At 45.9% G+C, this 24674-nt stretch overlaps 1 long non-coding RNA gene and 3 other non-coding genes across 4 annotated transcripts; 1 reads left to right on the top strand and 3 right to left on the bottom strand.

The window, feature by feature from the left end:
- Positions 1-1374: 1374 nt before the first annotated feature.
- LOC103665079 lies at positions 1375-11057 on the bottom strand. The gene is made up of 2 exons (XR_569230.2): positions 10920-11057; positions 1375-4753 (listed from the first exon to the last, which is right to left on the bottom strand). It is a non-coding gene; the product is annotated as an uncharacterized LOC103665079 (long non-coding RNA).
- On the top strand, positions 3890-3963 carry TRNAT-AGU. The gene has a single exon. It is a non-coding gene; the product is annotated as a tRNA-Thr (tRNA).
- On the bottom strand, positions 10719-10792 carry TRNAI-AAU. The gene has a single exon. It is a non-coding gene; the product is annotated as a tRNA-Ile (tRNA).
- Positions 11058-20269: 9212 nt separating the features above from the next.
- TRNAV-CAC lies at positions 20270-20342 on the bottom strand. The gene has a single exon. It is a non-coding gene; the product is annotated as a tRNA-Val (tRNA).
- Positions 20343-24674: the final 4332 nt, after the last annotated feature.

Raw genomic sequence — 24674 nt, 5'->3', positions numbered from 1 at the left:
GAAATTACAGACGAGTGAGCGGCGCTGTCCTGACCTCCCTTCATTTGCGGTTGGGTCAGAGCTGGGATTAAGCTTAGGATATGTATGCATCAAGATGGGGCACAAATAAACGTTTTCAACTATCGGGGTTCAGAGCATGCCACCCCAAAATATGCAGCTCTGGCATATTGATTATTTTGAGTTAAAGGCACTTGAAAAACAGCAGGTGGAAGAAAGAGCACTCTTGACCTTCCTTTTTGTTCCTGAAAGCAGGAGGTAAAATCCCCCTGCGAAAGGAGCCCCTCCCTGTCCGGGAGGAAGGAAGCCTTCTTATCGCCAGAGCCAGGGCGTCCAGGCCAAGAGAAATCTGCACCAAAACCCTGGTGAAACTAACCCTTGTCTTCCTGGTCACCCGTCCACAGTTAACTGCCCTCTCCCAACCGCTTTGTCTCGTCCCATTTTCACACCGTTAGCCCAACCTAGTAGCAAGGGGCCCTGACTGCTCCTTCCAGCCTTTGTTTTCTTGTGACGGCTCCCACGGCCATGTAAAAATTACTTACTGAAATGTGTATTTCTCCTACTAATTTGTTTTATGTCCGTTTAATTCTTAGGCCCAGCCAGAAACCCCAAAAGCCTAGAAGAGAAATTTTACCTCCCTTACACAATCTCTCTCTCTTTCTGTCTCCTCTTTCCTCAGACACAATATGGGTCTGAGGGTCTCCTTCAAACTCTGGGCCCTTGCTCTCCAGAGCCTTCGTGAAGAGTTAGGAGCCCTTTGAAAGTCAGGCCACTAGGCCGAGGACGTTGTTTATGGGCCACATAATCCTTTTGTGTGTCTCGCACCGTCTTCTCAGCTCACGTTTTTGTTGAGGATAAAATTACAGTAGACTTAGAAACTGATGACCGTGAGCAGTGATGCCAAATCCATGGTGGGCTGAGACCATGGTGGGAAGGTCCAATCATGTGCCTATTAAACACGGTCTCATAGGATTTGTTTCCAAGCTCTGGTGGTAAAATGCGGGATTACAGGAGAGAGAAAAATAATCAAATGGCCTGACTGCAAAATAGAAATCCATAGGTTTTCTGGAACCAACAAGAGGGGTTTCCAGTTCATATTGAAGAGGAAAAATTAGAAGATAAGATTATTTGCCACAAGCAAGGGTGGGCTCACCCAAACTTTAAGTTCAGCACCTTGCCCATTCATCCATCCCAGCAACTCAGAATCCGTATTCTCCTATCTTTTTCTTGTAAGATCCAAAATACTTGCTTACAGTTTGGGGAACCTAGGATTGACTTTATAGGTCCATGAAACATAGGCCCAGGCTTACAAGAATATAAACACAAGACAAATCTATGGAAGGTTATCTGATGGGAAATTCATAAAATATAATTTGAACAATTGTTTTATTAAAATATATTATTTCCATGTTATGATTCATACAGGGCATTAGGAAATAACTGGATTCTCCCTGACCTTGCAGATAGATATTCTAACAGGAAAAATGATTTTATTAAATACGTAATTGCATGGAAATGTGAAGAGGGTAAGATAAAGGACACCACATGAGCGATCACACATCTTGGAGACCCTTACCAAACCAAAGTTTGAGAACCAGAAGAGACAGTTCTGATAGACTGTCATATAAAAAACCAACACACTTATCTAGAGTATTCGATGGACCAACATCTCAAATGTGAAAAAGAAAATCTACACATATTTTGTTTTTTAGAGAGAACATTTTTTAACTTAGTAACAGAGAAAGACCCTTTAAGCGTAACCTCAAAAGTACAAACCATGGGGTAGGGAGGAGAAAAATCCTTAACAACATCTGTCATTAAGTTCCTCCACTGACAAGTCAACAGACAGGTAACACAAGGGGAGATGATACTGCAAGATCTAAAATTCACAGTAGCCCAACAGCCACAATATACAATATACCCCTGTGCGTCCACGTCAAAGACACACCAACTTCAGTAAGAACAGGCAAATTGTAAGAAAAGAGTCGATGTCATAAGACGCTGTGCCAGTGGCCAACAGGCATATAAACAGATGCTCAAAATCCCTAGAAAGCATAAATGCAAATTTTAAAAAAATGATGAGATTCATTACTCATGTTAGATTACAAAGTAGAAAGCCGAATAGTGTTGAGTGTGGACAAGGATAACAGGGCATGCACAGCTGGTGGGGTGTGGACTGGAGAATAGACTGGGACTAGTTAGCCATTCTGCTCCTACAGCCCAGGGAAATTGGCAAACACGGACATAAAGGGGGTGGATGAAAAGGCAGTGTTATTTGGAATCGGGAGACAGTGGAGGCAACCTGTGAGTCCACCATTGGGACAGAAGAGAGGAAACACATCGTGAGTGCCCACCAGGGGATTTTATACAGCAGTCAAAAGTCATGACTTAGGTAGACGTGGGACAATTTTGATGGATCTTAAAGTCATAGTGTTTTTAAAAGACATAAAAATACATAATATACCATTTATGTAAATTTATAATATATGTGCACGCAATGTCAACTTTACAAAAAATACATGTCAAAATGATGTACAATAAACAAATTAGCTTATATAAGGAGAGGAAGGCAGCAGGACCTGGGGACAAAGGGAATACATAAACCTTGAAGTGTTGTAAGAAAGGGCAAATAGGTCAGATACAGGGTGGGCTGGCCCGGAGGGGTGGAGATGTCCAGAGGAAAGCAGGTATACAGAGGCTCTGTCCCAAGGAAGTCTCCCAAGTGATTTCTCACCACGCCAGAGTCTTGCCCTTTGTGGATGCCCGGTGAATGCACAGGCCCTCGTCACTCACAAAGCACAGGGTGGGTACCTAAACACCTCAGGCTGATGGGCCCATCTGTTCCTCCCCCGGGCTGGGCTGCATGCAGGCCACACCGGCCACAACCCCATCTGCTTTTCCAACACCTGAGGCAGAACTTGTCCCAGGAGAGGTCATGTGACTTGGCTAAGCCCCTCCTTGACCAAGCCCAGATCCCCCCCACCCCGCATCCCGTGGGGGTTACTTATCACACTGTACCCCACTTTTCTCCTGACTTTTCTGTATCCTCCACTCAGTTTCTCTGTCTTGACGAAGACTGACATCAACTCAGTGTTAACCCAGCGGTCAATGAACAGAACGAGACTGTGCCCGAAGTGAAGTTTCCTCCTTGGAACTCCACGCTGAGCACATCTGTGGGGCTCCAAACTGTGAAAGAAGGGGCCTGACATTGCCTGGTTTGGGCAAGTTGGAAGTGGGGTGGCTGCACATCTCCTCTCCATCAGTGCGTCCTCAGCCCCGCTTGCTTGCTTGAGCCAACCAGATAAAATAGAAGGAAGCACAGTAGTCTTGTTCAAATGCACAAAATTAGCTCAGAAGGTAGCACTGTGGGTTCGTGACCTGGCGGTGGTGGGATTAGTTCTTCCACCCCGCATTGTTGTTTGGGGGGGGGGGGTAGAGGTTAGGGCAAATTGTTTACACTTGCTTTCCTGACCTCCCTCTAGAATACAAATTCTATAAGGAAAGAAAGTTTCGTTTGCTTTTCGTTTGCCGTTCTATCTTCAATACCTAGAAAAGTACCTAGAAAAGTACATACATTAGTGACTCAACATTTGTGGACAAAATGAGTGGATTGAAGCAGAAACAAAATTAGAAGGTGCTGCAATATCCAACATTTCCTCTAGATGGCGATAGTCACCATGAAATAGGAATTTAACCCTTTTTTTTTTAATTTAAAATTTTAAACTTTGCATTGAAGAATGCATTTTCTAAATGTTGAAGTTTCTGTTTTCATAAACGCTCAGAAACACAGATACCTTCTCTTTGTCATGGAATCAAGTAAATTTCTGACAAACTGCCACATTTCACAGAAAATGGTATAAATATGATATAATTGAACATAAATGCAAAAAGGGGCTCTGTGGCTTAGCTGGTCAAAGCGCCTGTCTAGTAAACAGGAGATCCTGGGTTCGAATCCCAGCGGGGCCTTCTTTGTTTCGTTTTCTATTTTCAACAGTGTCCTTGCCTTGGATATGTTGGAGACGCCTTGAAGAATTTGTACGGCAGGTAGTTGTGTTCAATTGTTATTCCAACTGAGGACAGTCTCTTGCTAGGTGATTGCATCACGTGGTGACGGACTGGGATGAAGGGAAAACGAGTCTCATTTCCATAGCTGATCAAAGCGACGGCTTTGCCCATGACAGGTAAGACCAGGTTAGGAACCGAGCGACAGTTATCTTGCAGTAGGTGCTAGAAAGCAACATCCCACATTCTGTCTTGGAGGTTCAGTCTGCAATCTCTGGCTCTGTGACAGCCAACATTTTCAGCTAAATGAGGGAGTTTGGTTGTCAGTGTCAGACGAAGAATTAAGAAGCCGTGGCATCCGGTGTGAGTCAGACTCATCGTTTATGAGGACAAGTAAGAGCGCCCCGGACACTTAACACTCACCATTCTGGTTTTGGACAAGCCAGAGTGCGAGGGGCAAGACTGGAGCTCAGTGACATTCTGAAGAAATAAACCACAAAGGGACTATCGCCTGCTTGACTCCGAAGTGACACTGTAGTCCACAACCTAAAGTGTGTGTGCACGGGCCTGCGCACGGGCTTTTCCGTCTTGTGTAAAGAGATTTCAAAGTTGTTGGCTGGCGTTCCTCCAGCGTCACTGTCTTTAACCCGGTCCTGCCCGTGCCTGGAATCCCGCTTACACGGCACAGCTAACCTGGCTTCATCTCCCTTGTACTCCTAGCAGTTCTGCGCCTGCCGACATCCAAACCAAAGGACTGTGAACAAAAAGATGGAGGTGAAGGGTGGCAGATGACACCACCCCAAACTCTGCCACTTCGGCCTACGGGTGACTGCGAGCTGAAAGCAAATGAGAAGAAGCAGATTCCCAAAAAGTTCTCTGCCCTCCCCCCTACCTGCCTAGAAGCAGGACAGAAGATTACAAAGAGGTCCCTTCTTCCCTCTCTACCGGGAAAGACAAAGGTTAATCCGCAGAGACAACTTTAGAGCCTAGCACCCTGGCAGTCACATCGCAAACTTGACTGACCAACTTTTATCTCCGCGCTTGGCCTGAATCTGCCATCCAAGTACTAACCAGGCCCGACCCTGCTTTGCTTCCGAGCGCACTTGGCCTGAATCTGCCTTCCCTTTGTTACGTCTTTTCACCACGGATTTATTGTCCTTGGTTCAAAAGCTGTGTGAGCTGGACTTCGAAGCCTCCTCAACAGTTACTCATCTTTCCCGGGGTGTCTCCCGAGGTAACACCGGAGGTAAACGTGTTAACAAAATCCGGTTGTTTTGCCCTTCTTAATCTTTCCTTACAGGGGTCTCAGCTAAGATCGCAGAAAGGCACGAGGGAGATGGGCTTTCCTCCCCGCTCACTTACAAGCCTCATGGAACTTTCCTACTGCAGTATTCTCTCCTTGCAGGAACTAAATCCGGGGAAGGCTGAAAATGCCTTGAGACCCAGAGATCACATAGTGAAGTGTTACTCCTGTCCTCTACCTACCAAAAACTCCGTCAGGCAGGAACAGACACGCCATCAATCCTTGTCTGAATCATGAAGCGAACAACAGGGGTCAGACCTCCCTGCCTAACACTGTTGGCTTCTCCAAAGTCACGACGGATTAAAGGGAGGCTTCTCCACTCTCAATACCATTATCAGTATGTCCCCCAGACGCCCCCCACAGCCTGGGTGATGGATAAGGAAGCTGAATCCTCTCTCCTCTGTCTTTTGCCAAACTTAGGAAGAGAAGGAGGAAGGAAGTCGGAGGGATGACAGAAGATGAGACAGAACATACGGTGTCAACATTTTAAGTTTTGCAAGATAACGGGTTCGGTGAGGATCTTTTATTTAAAGTGGGCTGACAAGAGGGGCGCCTGGGTGGCACAGCGGCTAAGCATCTGCCTTCGGCTCAGGGCGTGATCCTGGCGTTGTGGGATCGAGCCCCACATCAGGCTCCTCTGCTATGAGCCTGCTTCTTCCTCTCCCACTCCCCCTGCTTGTGTTCCCTCTCTCGCTGGCTGTCTCTATCTCTGTCAAATAAATAAATAAAATCTTTAAAAAAAATAAATAAATAAAGTGGGCTGACAAGAAGTCTTCTTAGAAAGATAATGATCAAACCAAATTCAAGAAAGCAAGACCGGCAGATCAAACTAAACAAAACGGTGGCATCGCGACAGGGAAAGTGTTGGAAAACAAGGCTACCTCGCAGTTTATAAGCAGTGGCTTGGGGTTTTAAACAGATCTATAAACCAAACCCTGAAATATGCTTGTTAATGGTGGGTTGGTTGATCTATTTATTTACATGCTGCAACTGGCCAAATATTTCTCAGAGGACTACATCCCAAGTCCCGTGTCCCTTGCTTTCACGCTTCGTGGCCGGTCAGGCCACCTGGGGGAACAGTCAGAAGTCTGGTATTTCGGGGTCCTTTACACTGGAGAGCTGCTATTAAAAACCACTGTGAACAACTGAACAAACTAGGTCTCGGAGGTTCAAGTGTCTAAAATACAAACTCGGAATGCTTGTTCCATTACAAACAATCCCGACACAAATGTTTACGATCCTTACTCACTAATTCATTTGAAGATACCAAAGTGGGACACCATCCGTGTTGGTAACAGCTTGGTCATCATACGAAATGAGTCCCAACCTTGTGGATTCCTGAAGCCAGTCCTAAAGTACAGTGTCAGTGTTCCAGAATGGGGAAGAGCATAATGAAGGACAGAATTTGAAAGTTAAGTTTATTCATCCTCATTTATAATACCCGAGTTTGAAGAGCCATAAACTCTATTAAAATCTAGGAAAGTCTGCTTCACTTTGATATTTGGTTTACTGCTTCTTGCTGCCCCCATAATATGACAGGTTCCTTTTGGTTTTCCCTTGTGTCATCTTCTTGGAGAGCAAATACTCTGTATTTTAGCAGAATAACCTTTTATAGTTTCTGCTGACTGTGCTGTCTTTCATTATTGAAGACAGCAAAGGTTTCTCACAGAGGAATGAACTACAGTTCTTTACCATCATGTTACCTTCTATGTTTATTTTAAAATGTTTTACTGTAACTTTGAAACAAGTAGCCAAGTATTTTCTCCAGCAACCATGATCTGATTCCTCTCCTAAGTGTTCAAATATCCCAACAGCTTTTAATTTTTGCCTTCCCCAAATCAAATCCTAAATGTACGATAAAACGTTCAAGATATCTTTTCCACCTATAACTGTCTTTGAGACTTCCCAGGAGAGACCTGGAAAATCATAAAGATTTCCTTTATGAAAGGCTGATGGGCTCTAGTTCTTTTGCCCTGCAAAAAGAGAGATGCCGGAAAGAACCAAGGCTATTTGATATGTTACTACTGACAAATTGCACAGGAAGAGTTGAAAATCAGAAGGGAAGCCAGAAGAAGGAGAAGAAAGAGGAAGGAGAAGAGGAGGAGAAAGGCTTAGTCTTCCCTAAGTCAAGGTTGCGTGGGTAAAATGTTAATATAAATATTTCAGAAACTGCACACTGAATGGGAAATTCCTGGAGGTTTACCAATGATCTTACTGTCCATGCGATATTTCCATCAACATACATGTGTCGTTTTGCCTGCTATTTGACAACAGGGGTAGAATGTAATCAGGCATAATTCCAACTATTTTTATGTTAACTTGGTCACAACTTTACTTCTTTAATTTGAATCTAGAATCTTCTAGGCTACTGAGTTTTACTTTGGGGACTTACCGCAGTTATTAATTATTAATAAGTCTTATTAATGTATAAATACGTAGTACTTACTCCAGACTTACCAAGGCTCTTTGCTCCATACTGTAGACATAGCCTTGGTGTGTTCTTCCTATGTGACTTGTATGTTTGTGGCATATGATGTCTCAGGATTATCATATGTTCATTTCAAGACGTTTTCTCTGTGGAAATTATGTTCACCCACTTCTATAAATTAGATGCAGTATTTTTCATCTTCTTTGAAAATATGATAGGTCATTATGTCTACAACTATTTTGTCTAGAACTTATTATAGACTGGCTTTGTGATCTTGTTTTGCATGCCACAGAAACAACCAAATTCCCTGCTAGTGACATTATTCTTGTTATGAATTCTCATCAGCCCTTTTGCCTTCAAAAATTGTAAGTAATAAATCAATCACAACCACTTAAAATCCTTTGTCATCTCTCTATATAGTAATTTTGTTGGGAAAGCGCTTGCAATCGGCTCCATCTTTGACAAAGAAAGACCGTGTCCAAGCTTCACAGGAAAAGATGGCTACACCAGATACACGTGGTTACAGACTCCCGGTGGTATGGCTTCAACCACTCTAACACCATAACCATTCTACTGAGTCTGGATTTCCAGAATTCTTCTCAAGAAGCACATGGGTTCATGAAACTGTGTTGGGGAAATAAAAGGACTCTGCCAGCAGAAAGATGCTTCCTTATCCACAGAAGAGAGAGAACACACTTTATGAAGTATTACCGTATTTACACGTATATAATGCAGCACAGAAGTGACAACAAGATTTTGACAAAATCTGACTCATTGTTTACAGCAAAGCTGAAGAAAGAATGTTGACTTCTCTTTATCTCCTGGAGAAGCAAAAGGCTGCACCTTGTGAGTCTCCCGACAATCTCCTGAGAGACCCCTGACCTAATTCTGGAGGTACATTTTTATATACCTAGAGGTTACTTGGCCCACAGCCTTAGAAATAGTCTACATTGTAAAAACTGAAGACTGGACTTAATCCATAGAGATATTTATCTCTATTCTGAAGATTAGAGTAAGGACTCAGATTCACTACGTATCCAAGGAAACACTGCAAGGAACAACTTTTCACTATATAAACAGAGAAAATAATTTCCATTTACCCTTACAACTGTTAACTCAAGATCTAGGGGAGCAAGAATTACAGAGGACTGACTGAGGGATGACTGTCCTGTTTGTCTGGAATATGGCTGACGCTGTCACACAGTTCTAGCGTCTAGATCTACAGAGAAGCTCTTTCTCTTTCCTCAATCTATGCTGAGTCGTAACAGTCTAGTAGACTTCGCTCTTGTGAACAAAAGAAAATATCTTATTGTCTAACAGCATGCTCATTTTTATATCTGAGTCACAGTTTTACCCTTTTCTGAAAATTATCGTTGAACAAATCTATAAGTAATTTCCCTTGATCAACGGTGTGCTTTGGAGCTCCTGCTTCAGTGCTATTTGAAATTCACACAGAAAGTGTTTCATGCACAATACAACAGAAAGTTAAAGGTGTCCTGTTCCTGCCTCTTGCCAGCCCTACTCGTATACTTCCTGAGTCGGGGGAAAAATGGATTTAAAAGTTCAGATTCAGCTTCTGGCTAGCTGGACCAACTCAACTGAAAATAGGCTCTGTTTCTGTATGGTATGTAATAGTAAATATGCTGTTTGACAGCTCAGTATATGCTGATCAATAAACACCTCCAAGATACATCAAGTGAAAAGAGCACGATGCAAAATAGTGTGTACAATGTGACATGTTGTGTAACTAGAAAGAGAAAATTTATATTCATATTTACATCTCCATGCATAAAGGAAATCAGGGAGCATACACGTGAGACTAAGAATAGGAGTTACATCTGGGAGACAGTGCTGAGCAGCGACAGGTGGAAAAGGGACAGGTGGGGGGCGCACCCATTTAGTTACTGACCACGTGAAGCTATTACCTTATCCAAGAAAAACAAAACCCAGGGGGCTCATCAGGCTAGCATGAAGGTGTTGCAGGCCCCGGTTCCTGGCGGCAGGTGTGGGGCTGAGACGTCCGCTTCCTAGCAGGCTGTCAGTGAGCGGTCACACTCAGTTCCTAGCGCGTGTCCGCATCCGTGGCGGGGCTGCCCCTTCGTCCCCGAAGTCAGCAAAGGCCTGTCGAGTCCTTGTACAAATTTCTAGGTATAGTATTTAATATACCATGGAGAAGTAGATATCCTTTATTAATGTTGTAAATAGGTTTTTCAGCCTTTAACTTTGAGCTCGTCACTGTGCACACAGACGAAGCCCTGCTTTCTTGGATTCACTGGGCATCTCCTACGTCCCAGGAACCAAGCTTGAGCCATTGCTCTCGTTATTATTTAATCAGTACGGTTAACGTCACTTTTGTGGTAGCCCCTGACTCTGAAGCAGGAGGAAAAGCAGAGCACGCTGGCAGCCTGCGGGGTCGTGGGAGGGGCGAGGAAAGCAGGTGGCGGAGGCCGGGGGATCCGGGCGGGGAGGTGGGGGGGGGAGGGGATCGAGGCCGGCGCTAGGACCCGGGGCGGCCCGAGACTCCTCCCGCCCCCACCCTGCCCGAGCCGCGTAGATGCCGCCGCGGAACTCGCGGGGCTGGGACTGGAGCTCGTAAATGTTCCAACGAGCCGTGCGCGCCGCAGAGAGCGGCGGCGAGCGGGGACCGTCTCCCGCCACGAGGAGGGAAGGGGCTGCAGCGGCGAGCGCGCCCCGCGCCCCGCTCCCCCCCCCTCCGCGACCGCACTTGCTGCCCCAGCGCCGCCCGCTCCTCCGGAAGCCTGCAAGGTGTCACGACAAAGTCTCCGGAGCTGTGCAAGCCCTCTCTGATCGCCCCTCGTGACCCGTCCCGAAAGGCAGCACCTCGCTCCCTCCGGATTCCCGGACGGGATTTCTTTCTTCAAAAGAGTAAAGCTTCCGAACCCAACGCCCAGCAGCGGCGACGTCAGATTATTTGTCAATGGGCGGGAGGCAACAGAGCCCACCGGGATGTGCTGGACGGAAAAGATTTGGCCCGTACGGGGATCGAACCCGCGACCTTGGCGTTATTAGCACCACGCTCTAACCAACTGAGCTAACCGGCCACCCTAGGGCAGCCTCTTTACTTGCACGTGTTAAAGTCATGCCCCGCCAAGTTCCACCAACGCCTTCCCCTCTAAGAGGTTAAGAGAAATGTTCTTTCTTCCATAAAGAAAGAGAAAACAGACTTACTTCCCGGTGCCGACCCAGCTGAACGGACTTCCGGGAAAACTTAGTCTTTCTCAAAGTGACGGCGGCGGCAGCTGGAAGTCCCGCGCGGGGCTCCCATTCTCCTGGCCGGGGACCCGCCGCCGCGCAGGCTCGGAGGACTCGGCTTCGCGCGCCGCGCAGGCTCCCCGCTCCTGGAGGCCGTTGGGGCGCGTCAGCTCCGCCGGACGGTGCAGCCCCAGCCGCCCGGCCTCGGCTGCTCCGCGCTCGCCCCACCCGGAATCGCGAGCGGCGTCCGGAATCCGGGGCTGCAGTACGGCTCGCGGGCGCGTGGTGGCGCCCGAGGGCAGGGCTGGCGACTGCGGGACGCGAGGACTGTGGGGTCCGCCCCCTCGACAGCCTCTGACCCCGCTCCGTCGGGAACTACGACGCCCTAAATCCAAGACAAAAGAAGTCAAAACCAGGGTAAGTTCGGAGCCCGGGCCTTTATCTGTTCTCTGTTGGACTCGACAGCCCTCCCATGCCTCCTTCTAACTCACTACCCTTTGCTGCTTCTGAAGTTCATGGACCCCTTTATACAAACATGTATCTAAGCCTCGAAAGACAATTTTTCTCTTCTTTTTTTCCTTTGGAGAAAGGACAGCTCTTTCGACAAGGCAGATCGACTATTTATTTACTTATTTTCCATTATGCCATTTATAAATTTGGCTTTGATGTAAAATAAAAGCTGTAAGACCACGTTCCTTCTCTGCGTCAGCACCCTCCGTGTGAGCTCGCGGTTGTCCGCACTTGCTTGTCCTCTAGTAAAACTTCAGTGGAAGGTGAATTGAAAAGCCAGATTTTTTGCTCTTCGCGCCCCTTTTCTCTTTGCACTTTGCACTGCCGCTCCCTTGGCTTTCCAAACCCTGGGCGATCTCGCCTGCCTAAGGGCCAGCTCTTCGTGCTGCTGGGCATCCTCTTTGCTCTCCAGTCTTCCCCGGGCTATTTTTGTGGCTGGGCCATCTCTCTCCTTCCAGACAGCCTCAGAGAGATTTCTCTCAGCTCTCAGTCCTGGCTGTTGGCAGTTTAATGCAAAGTGCCTTGGATTGGTTGCCCCTAGCTTTCCTGCCACTCTCCCTGACTTTAGAAGGCCTTGCCGTTGCGGGTGCCTCCGTGGGTATTTCTCTCCACTTTCTGGACTTTTCCCGCAGCCCCCTTTTGGCTTACTCTCCCTAGCAGAGACAGTCGGCAGTGGTTTGGGTTGCCTGGCCAACAAACCTTAAAAGTCTCTTCGAGTTTCCTCCAGTTTCTCCTGATCGGGTCTTCATAGGTTTGTCTTCCTTTGCCCCTCTGCCCATCTGCCAGGGAGAAGGGCAACCAGAGGCCTCTTTCATCCTGTGGAGGCCTCTTTGTGGGATTTAGTTTCCTTAGGTTCTTTTGTATCCTTGACTCCCTGTCGGGTTCAGAAACCTGACCTTCTGAAGTTTATGGGCTTGCTTTAATCACTAGGTTGAGAGGGACACACGGTTGCAACTCTGTACAACAGAACCAAATGTTTCCAGATTTCTGTGCCAAAACTGCTTTTGTCATCCTTGAAACTAGTTCCTTTAACATATATATGGTAACAGCCTAGCTGCTCTCAATGAAGACACTAACCATTTGTGGGCCTACTTTGTGCTGGGTGATTTGTGTGTTGTTTCAAGTCAACTTTCCATCACACGTCGTTTATTCTATTGATAGTAAGAGATAGCCATGATTTTCTTATATTGAAGTTGGGCAAAATGAGAAATAATATGTACCTGTTGCCATGGAAACTTCCAGAATTGCGAGGGGCTGACCCCTTACAGGTGCATTGCCAGTCTTTACTTAGACTTCTGGGGGACATTGCTGGGCACCTGGGGGGCAATGGTATGTCAGAGAGAGTTTCGGATACATTTCAGAAAGTTACCCATAATGTTGTTCACTGATCTGACAAATGTTTATGGACATGATGCCATGATCCAGCCTGGTCTTCACCATGTAACCCATAATGGCCCAAAGCCACACATGGTCCCTCCCGACAACCTCCCAGAGTTTAAAATCCAGCAGCACCCACAATTCTGAGTACCTAAGTACAGGCATGATCTCCTCCACAGAGGAGTACCTTCATTGCACCTTAAGAAGGATCTTCTTTTGTTCTTCCGGTCTGATACTGATGTATTTTCTGACGAATGATCAGGATAGATTAGCAGCACAGTCTAGTGAAAGCTCTTAAACCACATGCCATGGAAAACGTCCATATTTTGGCTTCATGGCACAGCCGCTTAAACAGAATTTCCTGTGTTAGAATCCTTCACCCTTTCTTTCCTGTGATTTTGGAGAGGACTGTCACCAGATGAAGACAGCATGACAGAGCATACTGTGTAGTGTTTACAAGTTAACTGATGGAGAGAATTGTGAACCGTGATGTCAGCAAGGAAAGTAGGCTATGACAGTGGGGCCTTCTGTAGAGAAACCCTAATACGAAACGCTCCCAGTGGGGCCTCAGGAGAGTACCTTAACTTCTGTCTTGGAAACTGTGGAGTGCAGAATTTTTTTTCCGTGACCACCAATAAATTGTGGAGAGCAATGGAGTTTGAAGGCAGGAATCCAAAAACCTGAGTGGGATGTAGGAGTTGGCCCTTGGGCTCAGTATGCATTTGTCATATGGAAACAGCGAGCAGTTCACTGGTCTCCGTGCATCACTGTTCTACTTGGACAGCCTCTCCTGACTCTTCTTGTTTCCCCTTCTCCCCATCAGAGCATCCACCACAGCTACAGTGAGTGGCTGTTCAACCAATTTTTGAAAATGGAACGACAAAGAGCCAATTTCTTCTTTCTGTCTCAAGTAAGGAAATCGAACATGGATGCAAATTGGTTTTGTGCAAGATTTCTAGTGTGTCTCCCCATGGCTTCAAATGGCTTAGCTTCAAGTCCCAGAAATGTGAGCATTAATCTCTAAGGAACACAAGAAAAAATAAGAAAAGTAAACAAATCTGGTATCATTTGTATAAATTGACTCCTCTCGTTAGGATTCTCTCCTGTGAACTGATCTCTCCGAAGCCGCAGGAGCAGGGAAAAGTCGTTTTTAACAGAAGTTGAAAGTGTCTTGCTACTTCCCATCATTCATCCAAAGCTCAGATAAACATTAGGTAAAGGCATTTCGAGCAATAAGTCAAAGAAATCTGTATCTGAAATGATCGTTTGGAGACAGCAAATGATGTTCCTTTTGTTTGTTGCTGGAACCGGTACCTAGACATGAAAAATGTCATCAGTGACAACACATGATTCCCTTAACTCTGCAAAGTGTAGTGACTTTGGGTGAAGGAGGGAAAGAGGACTCGTAGGTTGGTTGTAAATGAAAATGGAGCAGAAGAACGGGGGACGGAATTCAGAAGAGGACATCAAGAGTAAAAGTGGGACTGGATGTGACCTGGTTGTGAAAATTACTGCATAGTAGATTCTGGCTTTTGTGAAAGCTTTACACCAGAAGTAACCAGGTGATATCATGAAGGAACAGAGATGAGCAGAAGGAAAAACATACAATAAAAGACTGAGAGCAAATGAAACAATAATATTTTTAAAAAAATGCTTTGAGATCTGAATGTATTAGATAAATACTTAAGTTTTCTAAATAATTTTTTAATTTTGAGATCATTGTGGATTCCCATACAGTAGTAAGAAATAATACAGAAAGATCCCATGTACCCTTTACCATTTTCCCCAAAGGCAACATCTTGCAAAACAATATTACAACCAGAATATTGACATTCAAGCAGTCACCATCCAGAACGTTTCCAACAGCCTGAGGATTTGTCAAGTTGCTCTTTAAGGACCACACCCACTTTCCTCCTACCCCCATTCCCTCCTTAACCACTGGCAACCACTAATCTCTCCGCCATTTCTGTAGTTTTACCATTTCAAGAATGTTACGTAAATTGAATCATACCGTATGTAACCTTTGGGAATTTTTTTTCACTCCAAAATTCTGTGCAGATTTATCCAGATTCTTAAAGGTATCCATAGTGTTTCCCTCTTTTTGCTGAGCAATATTCCATGGCAGGACTGTTCAACCCATTCACTCCTTGCAGGACATCTGGATTTTTTCTAGGTTTTGGCTGTGATGAATAAACATTCACACACAGTTGAGGGAGAGGAAACATAATCTTCCCTCTACCCTTTTAAGTTCTTGGCTGAGACCCTCCCATCACCCATTATGAAAGACAGATTAACAAAAGTAAAAGAAACAGAACTTTAATAACATGTTACCTCTGTATACACGAGAGAGACCCAGGAATACCGTGTAACTACTGTATATACAGAAGATAGACGTATTGTTAAACTTCTGTTTCTTTTTCTTTTGCTAATTTGTCTTTTAAACAGGGAGGTCTCAGCCAAGAATCTAGAAGATAGAGGAAAATTGTTTTTCCTTCCCTACGCAGTTATTTGTGTGAACATAAGTCTTTACTTCTCTGGGGTAAATGCCCAGGAGGCAATTGTTGGTCTCATGGTGATGTCATATTTAGTTTTTAAGGAAAATGCCGAAGTGTTTCCACAGCGGCTGTAGTAACTCCCCGCCAGCAGTGTATGAGTGTATTCGTTGCTAGGGCTGCTGGAGGGTACTTTCTGTTTTTCCGTCTTCCAATTCACAGACTCTTTCCTCTGGTGTTTGCATTCTTCTGTTGAGCCCATGCGCTGAGATTTTTATTTTGGCTATTGAATTTTTCAATTCTAAAATTTTCATTTTGCATTCCTTTACATTTTTTCTTTCTTTTTTCTGATTTTTTTTTTTTGGCTGAGGCTTTCTATTTTTCATTTGTTTCAAGCATGTTCATAATTGTTCATTGAAACATTTTTAAGATGGCTGCTTTAAAATCTCTGTCAGATGCTCCTAACGTCCCTTTCATCTTGTTATTGGACTTGGTTGAATGTCTCTTTTATTCAGTTTGAGATTATTCCAGTTTTGGGTTTGACAAGTGATTTTCAACTGAAATCTGGACATTATGTACTTTGTGTTATGAGACCCCGGCTCTTATTTAAACCGTCTCTTGTAATTGGCTTTCTCTACCCCCCCATGGGGGGGGCATTACTGCCAGGTGGACAGTCCAAAAGTCCAGAATCCCCCACTCAGGTCCACCGACACCAGAGGCGGGGAACATCTTATTTCTGTTGGCAGTTGGTGAGAATTCTGGCTCCCGTGTAGTCTCCCCTGGCCCGGAGCTGTGGGTGGAGGCAGGACCCAGTTACCACCGGGCAATGACGAAAGTCCTGTTCTTCACTAGGCTCCTGTATCACCACCCTAGCAGGGAGGGAGGGGGAGAGATACTGCTGGGTGGGGGTACAAGTCTGGGCTTCCTGCCTGACCTTTGCTGCCCTGGGTAGTGGTGAGTCTACAGTTTAATGCGGTGTGTGGTTAGAGGACGGCAGTTATCGTCCAGAAGTGTTTTGTCACGCTGGGCTGTCCTTTGATGGTCTTCTGACAGGAGAGAGCAGCTTTTCTTCAAGTTTTCTGTCTGCACCCACTGATGTTTCAGGCTTCCAGCTTACGTAGCTCCAAGTCTAGGACCCAGGAGACCATTCCTCTGGCCCCAGGTCCCTAGCCGGGCTCCTTCCTTTCTCCACCTTCCGGATTCTTCTTCTGTCTACTTTATGTATAATGTACAGGGGTTTTAGTTGCACTTCGCGATGAAAGGACAGAGATAAGTACATCTTCTTCCCGGAAACTCTGATAAGTTTTTATATTATTATTATTTATAGACTACAATTAGATATTTATATACTATTTATAACATATTATATTTGTATCTATGCTATACATATACTATGTTTATATTATCTTACATTCACTTATATTCGTTTGTATATATCCTGTGAAAGCAATCATGAGGTTCCTGGAGCGGAGATTAACGTGACTATGACTAACTGCAATAACCCCTTAGTCCTTTCCTCCTCTCATCAGTGTGTCATGGATATTTTGGATCTTATGTTCCTTTGAGAATACGGATATTCCATGGACCCCCTTCCCAAATTGGGATGGACAGCCACTTCCAACAGCCCCCCAAGGTGATAGAGGTGGCTGCCCCCCCCCAGGTGACAGAGGTGGTGCCCCACCCCCAACACCAGAAATGCTGCTGCTCGAGGACTGGCATCCTTGACTGCCAGCTGTCTTGTACTGCCAACGATACTCCTTATTTGCATGGACAGGAGGACCAAGACCCCCTTTTAAAAGATCACTTGGATCAGAACACTGCTGTAGAAACTATAGGGGGCCACCTATGGACTCTTGAAGAGTTACATACTTTACAATAATAACTGGTATGTTGGTCAGGTTTCTCCAAAGAAACAGAACCAATAGGATGTTTACGTTATAGAAAGAGATTCATTAGAAGGAGTTGGCTCACATGATTGTGGCGGCTCAGTGAGTCCAAACTCTGATGGGGAAGCTGGCAGACTAGACACCCGGGAAGGAGCGATACTTTGAGTCCAAAGGGAGTCTGCTGGGAAACCAGGAAGACCTGATGTTGCAGATAAAATCCAAAGGCAGCATGGTGTCAAAATTCCCTCCTGTCCCCTGATGACCAGCCCTTTTTTCCATTCAAGACTTCACTTGGTTGTATGAAGCTCACTCTCGTTACGGAGGGCGATCTGCTTGACTCAAAGTCCACCAATGTAAGTGTCAATACCATCCAACAACATCCTCACAGAAACAACCAGAATAATGTTTGACCAAATATCCAGGCACCACGGCCCATTCAAGTTGAAACATGAAATGAACCATCACAGCTGGTGAATATTTTTATAGTACCAAACAATTTCTAAACAAGGCCAAGACACTCAGAGATGCACATCTTTGCTAAAGTCTCTCCTTGAATGAGATGTAACTTTTCCCTCCTGGTCTCAGTAAATGTTTTTGTGAACACAGTCCCTCATCCTCTAGGTCCTATTAAAGATAACCAGGGATCGACTCTATCAGAATGGCCCACATCACTTGTAACCTCATGATCTTTTGCCCAAATAAATACTAGATTTTGTTCGTCGATCTGCATACTCAGCTGACAGCACAGATGTAAATTTTGGCAAATACAGCCAACGGATGTCTTACCAAAGAACAGGAAAAGCTGATATCTGCTAAAGGTCCCACCCGTGTCACACGTCACATCTTGTAAAGCACAGCTCATGCCGAACACGGTGTGCCTTATTCACCTGTGATAGTGAAGCTTTCACAACTAAAGGTTTTGTTCACTTTTCAGTTTCTCGAAATTTGCAGAAACAATGAGATTTTTTGACTGTCTAGAAATGAAAGGATCTGGCCTCTTTAAACACCTGTGTGCAGGACGGCTATCATTGCTGCTGGCCACAGAAAAGATGTAAAAATACTTGTGTTTTGTAAAGTCACAAAATCAGATTTTCAAAATTAGGGACAAGGAGAATTCCCTCCTTTAAGTTAGGAACACAGTTGAGGATGAGAATGTAGAAAAAGATCATTGCAAAACAGAAATACAGATGCTCCCAAACTGGTTGGTGGTCTTTGAAGAGGGCATATGCAGAGTAGGAAGGGATGAACCGACTAGATGAGGCAGGTTGTTCAATGTCGAAAAACTCATACAGTGGAAAAATGACTCCATGTTTTGGAAATAAGGCTAGTTCACATAGAACTAAAAAAAAAAAAATCACCACAAAGGGCAGGACTTTCTCATTTCTTTACTAAAGCCGTAACTTATTTGGAATCCAACTTTTATTTTACAGGTTCACATTACGTCTGTGTTTTAAAACCATTTTCCCCAAGAAAGAGTGGTTGAGATACAATAGTGTCCAATGTGCTATGGAATGTTTTTAGCCAGTGGACGTTTCTGACATGGAGATGATATGATGAAGTTACGGATGCAGAAGACTTGATGTCAAACAGCTGGTCAACCCAAACAAGATGGAAAGTAGGTGGACACTTTCGCAGAGCTAGAAAATAATTCCCACCTGTCCAAGGAACCGGATGTTGCTATTAAGTAAAACCCTGAGGATTCCACGCTTGGTTTTATTGAGAGGATATCAGTTGGGTGTCGTTGCACTGAACTGACACAAGGACCAGTGTAACATGGGCTTGAGTGGAACAGAGCTGCATATCAGTGTGAATTTTATCTTTAACTGGTCTTGGTTTTATCATTACATTAAAGAAAAGAAGAAGTTCCTAAAGGCTGCAGGCAGTTCATTACTGGAAAAGGAAGCAAAAAGTAAAGATATCCTACAGTATCATGGGACAGGAAAAAAAAAGTTGTTATCTTTTATTTAATATAGGTAATATGTTTAATGTGTCCTATTGTATTTGTTTTCCTTTTTAAAAATATTACACGTATGTACTTAATGCATACACAATAACGTAGGCTACAAAACTGACAGAAGCAATAAGAAGCTTAAGTTTCTGTGTCGAGGGACAGAAACATTATAAAAATATTGTTATATTTCCTCCCATATATTATTTGTTCAATTAGTCCCTTAGTTACTAATGGCTACTTTTAACCAGTCCTATTGTTTTGACTGAGTAACAGTATTTATGCAACAGAACAGCAAATTGAATATAATTTCAAATAAACACCTGTTTTCCATATTATGTTGAAGTACTACCACATCTGTGTATAGTCGTTCGTGTTGTAGTTCATGGTTATGTGTGTCCACTGTGACCTGGTATGGCTGTGACCCGGGTCGGCTCTGGCACGCTCAGCTCGCCGGCGCCCACAACCGCACGGGACAAGCGCCGGGAGAGCGGAGCGCCTTTCCCACCGCGAGGGGGCGCGGGCTCCCTCCTCGCCGAGCCCGGGACCTCCCGGGGCGGGGAAGGAACCGCCCGGCGAAGTCTGCGCAGACAGCCAGCAGAGCGGGGGAGGGAAGAGTCGCCCCCGCAGGTGGAGCGCGGAGCCCCGGGTCCTACCTGCTGCCGCCGCACCCGGCCGTGCTCCGAGCCTCCGGGAAGCGCGCGCGGCGGGGAGCGCACCCCCTCTGCGCCCCGCAGCGCCTGCTCCCCCGGCGCCGGGGTCAGCGGATCGGGGGGAGAATAGGGGCCTGCCAAGAAACAGAGTGGGGCTGGCGGCTGGTGTCCCTGCCTCTCGGCTCCTAGGGGAAGCCGCGCCTTCCGAGGAGACCCGGACTCCGAGGAGAGCGACCCTCCCTGCGGCGCGCGCCCCCGTCCTTGTCCCCGCGCCTCCCCCCACCCCCCTGCGCACGGGCCCCGGGACCGCAGAGGCGAGCGGAGGGGAGCAGCAGCGCAGGTCTCCCAGGAAAACTACTTTCCAACACACAGGAGCGGCGACGGCTTGACTGGCCCGTGGTTTGTGGACATAAGGAAGTCGACATCTGCAATCAAGTGACGTGCGGTTCAGAAAAGAAGTTGTTTCCGCCCGGTTTCGAACCGGGGACCTTTCGCGTGTGAGGCGAACGTGATAACCACTACACTACGGAAACGCTTGTGGCGGGGTGACCCGTAGGTGCCTCTGACCGACCACACGTCATTAAGGAGGTTTTTGCCTGCAGAGCCTGGGTTTGACTGCAGGCCCGTCCAGGAAATAAATGTTCGTTGTTGTGGTGTGTTTCTCTTCTATTTACAAAGAAAGAAAACCCTCATAACCAAGCAAAAGCTTCACCCAGAGCCCCGTCCCTGCACAAACTTCAGGCCTGAAAAGCCTACACAGCATCTTGGAGAACTAGAGCGGGGGTGGAGGGTTGTGGAACTAATAATATAAGTTTTTATTAAAAAAAAAAATAGAACTTGACAGACAACAGTGTGTAAATGTAAGGAGTAGAGCGTAACGATTAAACTCACACATACTGTCAAATGACCACACCGGAGAATTTGATCTCAAGACCTCCCCATGCTGTCTACACCAGTTCTCTGCCCCTGCAGTGGGGCCTAGTATGCATCCCTTGGGAACAGAAAATGACTCTCTGGGAACCAGAATTGAGCAGCTTAAGCTCAGGAGATGGTCAGAAGCCACGAGCACTTTCTGCCACAGCCTCTTCCTTTGCGGATAATTGGCCAGAAAGAGTCATGCGGCCCCATCTCACTACAGGCTGCCGAGACCCAGCAGGGAGCAGATGAGATGCTTCAGGACACCGTCCCCGGCTCAGATACACGTGCAAGAGTCTTGTCTCTTCCCTCTGTCCAGGAACTCGGAGTCTAGTAAGCAGTCTTCTTACAGAAGCATGACACCTTTGTTGTACTTTTACTGCCAGACTTACAGCCCATACAAGCAAGAATCAGACAAGCTTATGTCACCTCGCTCTTGGATCTCATGTCCTCTCTATCATAGCTGAACTGGACACATGATATTAAAGCAAAAAAAATTTAGTATAAGGTATTACGCCAACCAAATTGGCAATATTTGGCAACAAAATGTAATGGCACAGCTGCTCTTGATGACACTCAGACTGAGAACAAGTCTTTCTAAATGTACTGTTGAAGTGAACTGACGCAAATAAAAATGAACTGATGTAGGTAAAAGATAAATTCTTATCTTGGGGAATGGGTAAAATAGGATAGCAAAAAAGGAAAGGAGTAAATTGCATCATAATTTAGTGAATGTGGGTCTGATCTTAGTCAGAGATTCTGCTAAAAATTAGAAATATTGCAGACTTTATTTTCTGGAATGAGATAAGCTTAGAAGAGGGGAACGATCACCTCTCTCAACCATATTTAGGGGAATTATTCAACACTTCCAGATTACAACCCCCTAGTGCTAACTGGTAGAAGCCATCCTTTGAGCCCAACCTAAGAGATCAGTGTCCTCTTGTCTGAGATATCTGTAATGGCCTCGTTGAGGTACTTGTCTTGCTAAGCTCAGCTGATACTCTCTACGATCTGTCACTACCACCTCTCTCCTTTTTTGAGACTCCAGAGGGTCAAGTACAAAGCATGACCCATGAAGAGGTGTGATACACGTCAAAATAACTGCATGATTTCCCCCATTTATACTGACAGAAACCGGGCAGGGTGAATGGGGTTGGATCTTAAGTGGATAGGATCAAGGCGGCAGGAATATAAAGTTCATCAGACCAAGCTCACGGACATAGTCTTACTATGTTGGTAGAGGTACCCGAGGACCTGGGAACAGCTCTAAATTTTTATTCATTAAAAAAATATAATAAATGATTAATATGTGGACCCAAAGTTAGGGTGAACCAACACAATGAAACTGAAACATCAGTATTTCCTTAGTGTATGCGGAGCAAACTAGAAGCATAAGGAGACTGAAATTCTAGAATGAATTGATCATGGGCTTCTTCAGGGGAACTTTCACCAAGGTTGTGAGAAAGAAATTCATGAGGAGAGCCTCAGCATCCTTGAGTTGCTCTGCGGTGACTTTTCCTAATAGGCCGGAAATGACAGGGGGACCTGCTACCACTGAACGGAATCCCCGAACATAATGGACATGATTGGGTCACAGGGTGATAGGAGCCAAATGCTGGCAATGAATTTCCAAGGATTAGATGGGCGTTGTAACGAACTCAAAATTCACATGGTCAAGCCCTAACCCGCAATGTGACTGTATTTGGAAATAGGAACTTTCAGGAGGTAAATAAGGTTAAATGAGGTCAGAAGGGTGGGCCCTCCTCCAACTGGACTGGTGTCCTTATATGAAGTCAAAGACATACCAGCAATCTCTCTCCGAGTTTGCACAAAGGAAAGACCATGTGAGGACACACTGAGAAGACAGCCATCTACAAGCCAGAAAGAGAGGTCTCATCCGAAACCAGCCCTGCAGGCACCTTGATCTCGGACTTGATTTGTATGAGCTCCCACACTGGAGCCAGTTTTGAATGTAGAGAAGTCCAGCTTCCCTTGAGAAAGACCACTGACATGTTGCCCAAAATTTTATACCATTCTTCTTCCTCCTAGCCTTTCCTAAAAGGAACTGTGTTCTTTCACCAAAGTGACAGTGCATTAGGGAAAAGGAAATAGAATTTTCTGGGATTTCTAGAAAATGACTCAGAGCTGGCATTAAGTCCTAGAGTTAAAAAGCATCACTGCTGTCCGCCAAGCAAGGTAGGGACTCAGTGAAGTTTGCTTCTGGTCCATTTCACTGTGGGCACCGGGGGTCCCTAAACCCACCCTGAGATCATTTCCCTAACTCCAGACAGCAGCTTAACACTGTTTCTTTTATTTATTTTGAGAGAGAGAGCATAGAGGGAGGGGCAGAGGGAGAGAGAGAATCCCAAATAGACTCCTCACTGAACATGGAGCCAGATGTGGAGCTGGATCCCACAACCCTGAGATCATGACCTCAGCCGAAATCAAGATTCAAACGCTTAACCGGCTGAGCCACGCAGGCGCCCCTAATATTGTTCCTATGCCCGATGGAGGGAATGCTATTATGGCAGAAAAGGCCAAGTGGAAGCCACTAGCAATTCCTCTAACTGTGACAATGGTAAACCAAAAGCAACACTGGTATTCTTGGAGGGGTTGCGGAGAGTTGCGCCAACATCAGCGACCAGAAGGATACAGGGGCAGAGATTCCCTCCGAGTCTCCGTTCAGCTGCTTATTCGACTGTCGGTGGGCGACGGAGAACGAGAGTGAGCTAGTACAAAGTCAGTCGCGGGATTATTCCAGCAGCATCTGCTCTTCAGCTGTCACCGGTGGAGGAATGAACACGTGCGCTGGCACCCAGTCCACAGCTACTGACACGGTCTGTGCTGTCTTCTCTGTACGGAACCAGGAAACCATCAGAAGGGGGCTTTCAGCTGAGCCGGCCGCCCACTTTATCTACCCCACCTCACGGTAGAGAACACCCCATCCCGTGTTATAAGTGAGTCACGGAGACCTTTGCCGTGTTACCGTGCTCCAAAGTTGAAAGCTGGTCATTGTTTTACAATCGGACGTTTCAGCAAATGCGTATCATGCAAACCGCTCACAAGGGGAATGGATCTGCCCTTCAGGACGGCTCACTCCTGTCCACCTCATTTGTGCCCCCGTCCCAGTCGTAGTCCGCTCGGGCTGCTGGAACGGAGACTGCACAGACTGGGTGGCTGAAATGGCAGGCATTTACCTCTTGTAGTTCTGGGAGGTGGCAAGCCCAAGCTCAGGCACGTGCAGGGTCTGAGTCTGGTGACAGTCTGCTTCCTGGCTCCTTGAGCGCAGACTTCTCACTGTGTCTTCACACGCAGGAATACGTGAAAGAACTCTCCGCGGTCTCCTTTATACGCACCTTCTCCCACCCTTAGGGGCTCCACGTGGCCTCCTGACCTCATCACCTCCCAAAGGCCCTCCCTCCAAACACCATCATCATATTGGGGATCAGGTTCCAAGATACCAGTTTTGGAGGAACACAAGCAGTAACATCCATCCCCAAAACATCCACTTCCTTTTCTGACTTCAAACTCTGTCCAGAGTAAGTTGATACAGGCATATGGACATCCTGTGCAGGGAGGCCAGTGGCGCAAGGGGTCACAGGCCTGACTGGGGTCACAGGTCACTCCCAGCTGTCTGGTATCTTCCCTCTCTCTTGTGAAAAACATCTTTCTTCCTATATTGTTCAAAGAAGTGATACTGAACCGTGACACTCAATCTGACACTGAAATGCGTTATTTTACAACATTTTGAGGGGAAATTATCCTGAGTTGATTCGACACATCCGGACCTAACACCCCAGGGCAGTCTGGCCCTCTGCTGACCCGGAAGGTCTTCAGAGGCAACAAAGGAGCACCTTCTAAGATTTCTCTTTAGCCCCCATTTCTTCCTGAAATTGAGAAATGACGTTGACTGAGAAAGTCTCTGGGACAAATTTTGAAATCAAAGAAGC

This window comes from Ursus maritimus, unplaced genomic scaffold (assembly GCF_017311325.1).
Source record: "Ursus maritimus isolate PB19 unplaced genomic scaffold, ASM1731132v1 scaffold_30, whole genome shotgun sequence".
Taxonomy (NCBI): Eukaryota; Metazoa; Chordata; class Mammalia; order Carnivora; family Ursidae; genus Ursus; species Ursus maritimus.
This window is presented reverse-complemented; position numbering and strand designations above follow the sequence as displayed.